This window comes from Schistocerca americana, unplaced genomic scaffold (assembly GCF_021461395.2).
Source record: "Schistocerca americana isolate TAMUIC-IGC-003095 unplaced genomic scaffold, iqSchAmer2.1 HiC_scaffold_446, whole genome shotgun sequence".
NCBI lineage: Eukaryota > Metazoa > Arthropoda > Insecta > Orthoptera > Acrididae > Schistocerca > Schistocerca americana.
In genome coordinates this window covers 57,501-62,500 of record NW_025726177.1, presented here as the reverse complement: position 1 = coordinate 62,500, position 5,000 = coordinate 57,501, and the positions used below count along the sequence as shown (strand labels likewise).

At 53.3% G+C, this 5,000-nt stretch overlaps 1 non-coding gene across 1 annotated transcript in view; it reads right to left on the bottom strand.

Annotated features, from left to right (window-relative positions):
* Positions 1–1,160, bottom strand: part of LOC124583191 — a 1,910-nt gene extending 750 nt beyond the window's left edge. The window contains exon 1 of the ribosomal RNA XR_006974067.1: positions 1–1,160. This exon is cut by the window's left edge and continues 750 nt beyond it. This is a non-coding gene — a ribosomal RNA (small subunit ribosomal RNA).
* Between the last annotated feature and the right edge of the window lie 3,840 nt (positions 1,161–5,000).

Here is a 5,000-nt window from a genome sequence, read left to right as displayed (position 1 = left end):
CGGAGGAACTGCGGCGGATCGCTGGCTGGCATCGTTTATGGTTAGAACTAGGGCGGTATCTGATCGCCTTCGAACCTCTAACTTTCGTTCTTGATTAATGAAAACATACTTGGCAAATGCTTTCGCTTCTGTTCGTCTTGCGACGATCCAAGAATTTCACCTCTAACGTCGCAATACGAATGCCCCCGCCTGTCCCTATTAATCATTACCTCGGGTTCCGAAAACCAACAAAATAGAACCGAGGTCCTATTCCATTATTCCATGCACACAGTATTCAGGCGGGCTTGCCTGCTTTAAGCACTCTAATTTGTTCAAAGTAAACGTGCCGGCCCACCGAGACACTCACTCAAGAGCACCCTGGTAGGATTGCAACGGGGTCCGCCTCGGGACGCACGAGCACGCACGAGGCGCGTCGCACGCCTTCAGCTCGCCCCACCGGCAGGACGTCCCACGATACATGCCAGTTAAACACCGACGGGCGGTGAACCAACAGCGTGGGACACAAATCCAACTACGAGCTTTTTAACCGCAACAACTTTAATATACGCTATTGGAGCTGGAATTACCGCGGCTGCTGGCACCAGACTTGCCCTCCAATAGATACTCGTTAAAGGATTTAAAGTGTACTCATTCCGATTACGGGGCCTCGGATGAGTCCCGTATCGTTATTTTTCGTCACTACCTCCCCGTGCCGGGAGTGGGTAATTTGCGCGCCTGCTGCCTTCCTTGGATGTGGTAGCCGTTTCTCAGGCTCCCTCTCCGGAATCGAACCCTGATTCCCCGTTACCCGTTACAACCATGGTAGGCGCAGAACCTACCATCGACAGTTGATAAGGCAGACATTTGAAAGATGCGTCGCCGGTACGAGGACCGTGCGATCAGCCCAAAGTTATTCAGAGTCACCAAGGCAAACGGACCGGACGAGCCGACCGATTGGTTTTGATCTAATAAAAGCGTCCCTTCCATCTCTGGTCGGGACTCTGTTTGCATGTATTAGCTCTAGAATTACCACAGTTATCCAAGTAACGTGGGTACGATCTAAGGAACCATAACTGATTTAATGAGCCATTCGCGGTTTCACCTTAATGCGGCTTGTACTGAGACATGCATGGCTTAATCTTTGAGACAAGCATATGACTACTGGCAGGATCAACCAGGGAGCTGCGTCAACTAGAGCTGAGCAGCCGGCCGCCCGGGAGTGTGTCCCGGGGGCCCGCGCGAACACGCAAGCGTCCGCTCAATTATTCTGCAAACAGGAGGAGGCTGAGCTCCCCTGCACAATACACCTCGAAACCCTCTCAGGTCCCGGCGGCGCGCAGCGCCGTCCTAAGTACTTGGTCGGGTTCGAGAGAGGCGCAATCGCCCGGAGTTTGGCGAGTAGACGCTTTAGGTGCGACCACCCGTGCTCCCAACTGAGCTTGCCGCTGCCGACAGAGGCCCGGGAGCGTGCTGTCGTGGCATTGCCGGCGGGAGACAACACGCGCCACCTACGGTGGCCGGCAGCTCCAACGCCAGCGCCACAGAAGGACAAAAGCCCCACTTGGGTGCCGAAGCGAACTCTCCCAGCACAGCGCACGCGCCAACACGTCCGCACAGCTGCGATACAATCCACCTGCGAGAACCGCAGAGGCGACCGAGCAGCAGACGGCGTCGCGGCGCCGAGCGCCGGGCGGCGGCGCATCCTCAGCGCACACAGTCCTCAATCGGACCAGCACACTGCAGATGTCCACCGCGCTTCGCACCGGGCCCGCGAGGACCTACTTTGGCCGCACGGCGCCGCGTGCAGGGTGCGCCGGCGCGCAGCTGCGCCGCCTGCCGCCTCCGTCGGCCGGCGCGCCTGCCACTGGCCGCCCCCACCAGCCGGCTGTAGCGCGTGCGCCCACGCACCGCGCGGCCAGCACGCCGGAAGGCCCCCCCTCACCGGCCGGGGACGGTCCCACCCAGCCACCGCCGCGTATCGCTTCACACCCACATGCCATTCACGTTCGTGGGCATGGTGGGTATCGCTGAAACAACCGGTTGGTAGCTCAACCGATCGTCGCCATCACTGATTCACCTCTAGCGAGAACAACCGCACCACAACGGTTTACCAGTTCTTCATTTGCGTAACGTCACCAGCAAACGTAGACGTCCATCGCCATTTGCAAATTCAACGATTGTTGCATGCCTGTGTCAGGTGTCACGACACACTATGTCTGCCCACATACACGCAACAACATGTGCACGCTTCGCGAACACGTGGAAGGTGGCCCCCGTACGTATGCGATGTCCATTGCGCGAACGACTGTCAACCGGCCTCTGTCGCATGTCGCAGATGTGGAACGCAGTGCACCATGCTATCACGGTGTGTGAGAAGAGACGACTACGTCTGACAACACGCGCCACTACATCAACAGACGGCTCATGCTGATCGCCATCCACGGCATACCATACTGCAATCCAGCTCTTATAGGGAGACGACACGTAGCTGAGTGCACAATATTTGGACCGTATGGTTCGCCGTTGTTGGCGCAGTCGTGGTACGGTCACACATGTACCACGATGTATCATTCAGTACATGAGGACCAATGTGCGGTACAGTGTGTGATTTGGACGTACAACATCAGCGGACAGTTGCCACAAGCCGTACCACAACGTAGGCTGTGCTTCGCCATGCGAATGCCAATGAACAACTGCGAAGGGCATTGAGCATGTACGTCCTGCCGCCATCCGCATTACAGTGTATAGCTGCAAGGTGTTTAACATGAAGCGATACTCTGGGGACCGGGCAGTGCGAGTAGCAAACTATATTGCGGGGGTTGCAGTTAGGCAACACTACACTAATTTAACGCGTCGTATGACAATTACAGAGCAGGTTAAGGCCCAACGTGTGTTGGGTTAAGGCCCAACGTGTGTTGGGTTAAGGCCCAACGTGTGTTGGGTTAAGGCCCAACGTGTGTTGGGTTAAGGCCCAACGTGTGTTGGGTTAAGGCCCAACGTGTGTTGGGTTAAGGCCCAACGTGTGTTGGGTTAAGGCCCAACGTGTGTTGGGTTAAGGCCCAACGTGTGTTGGGTTAAGGCCCAACGTGTGTTGGGTTAAGGCCCAACGTGTGTTGGGTTAAGGCCCAACGTGTGTTGGGTTAAGGCCCAACGTGTGTTGGGTTAAGGCCCAACGTGTGTTGGGTTAAGGCCCAACGTGTGTTGGGTTAAGGCCCAACGTGTGTTGGGTTAAGGCCCAACGTGTGTTGGGTTAAGGCCCAACGTGTGTTGGGTTAAGGCCCAACGTGTGTTGGGTTAAGGCCCAACGTGTGTTGGGTTAAGGCCCAACGTGTGTTAGGTTAAGGCGCAACATAGGTTAGGTTAAGGCGCAACATAGGTTAGGTTAAGGCGCAACATAGGTTAGGTTAAGGCGCAACATAGGTTAGGTTAAGGCGCAACATAGGTTAGGTTACGGCGCAACATAGGTTAGGTTAAGGCGCAACATAGGTTAGGTTAAGGCGCAACATAGGTTAGGTTACGGCGCAACATAGGTTAGGTTAAGGCGCAACATAGGTTAGGTTAAGGCGCAACATAGGTTAGGTTAAGGCGCAACATAGGTTAGGTTAAGGCGCAACATAGGTTAGGTTAAGGCGCAACATAGGTTAGGTTAAGGCGCAACATAGGTTAGGTTAAGGCGCAACATAGGTTAGGTTAAGGCGCAACATAGGTTAGGTTACGGCGCAACATAGGTTAGGTTAAGGCGCAACATAGGTTAGGTTAAGGCGCAACATAGGTTAGGTTAAGGCGCAACATAGGTTAGGTTATGGCGCAACATAGGTTAGGTTACGGCGCAACATAGGTTAGGTTACGGCGCAACATAGGTTAGGTTAAGGCGCAACATAGGTTAGGTTAAGGCGCAACATAGGTTAGGTTAAGGCGCAACATAGGTTAGGTTAAGGCGCAACATAGGTTAGGTTAAGGCGCAACATAGGTTAGGTTAAGGCGCAACATAGGTTAGGTTAAGGCGCAACATAGGTTAGGTTAAGGCGCAACATGGGTTAGGTTAAGGCGCAACATGGGTTAGGTTAAGGCGCAACATGGGTTAGGTTAAGGCGCAACATGGGTTAGGTTAAGGCGCAACATGGGTTAGGTTAAGGCGCAACATGGGTTAGGTTAAGGCGCAACATGGGTTAGGTTAAGGCGCAACATGGGTTAGGTTAAGGCGCAACATGGGTTAGGTTAAGGCGCAACATGGGTTAGGTTAAGGCGCAACATGGGTTAGGTTAAGGCGCAACATGGGTTAGGTTAAGGTACAATATGGGTTAGGTTAAGGTACAATATGGGTTAGGTTAAGGTACAATATGGGTTAGGTTAAGGTACAATATGGGTTAGGTTAAGGTACAATACGGGTTAGGTTAAGGTACAATACGGGTTAGGTTAAGGTACAATACGGGTTAGGTTAAGGTACAATACGGGTTAGGTTAAGGTACAATACGGGTTAGGTTAAGGTACAATACGGGTTAGGTTAAGGTACAATACGGGTTAGGTTAAGGTACAATACGGGTTAGGTTAAGGTACAATACGGGTTAGGTTAAGGTACAATACGGGTTAGGTTAAGGCACTTTTGGGGGGGGGGGGGGGGCCCGGTTTGTTGATTGTGATTATCGTAAGTAAATGACTGCGGCATCATCTGATTTGCCACGTCAGGGTGCACCTTTGGCTCATAACAGGCGGCGCTCTGATTCCATGCTTGTGGCAGACCTGTGTCTTTCATTCCTGCCATTGTTTGTGTGGTGTGACAGGAGGCAGTATTGTGATGTTGGGTGCACCCCTGTCTGGGACATGTGTGGGTGTTGGTGGCTTAGCTGAGCAATGGTGGTTGTCGGAAGGGTGGGATATTCTGTTTTCCGAGTGGACCTCCCGGTCTGGTTATGATAGTGTGGATTGTCTAATGTGGCAGAGAGGATGCACTGGGTGTTGTTCCATGCTGGTGCTTACATATTGTCTGTGTGCCTGTTACAGGCAGAGAGTAGTGCGTGATA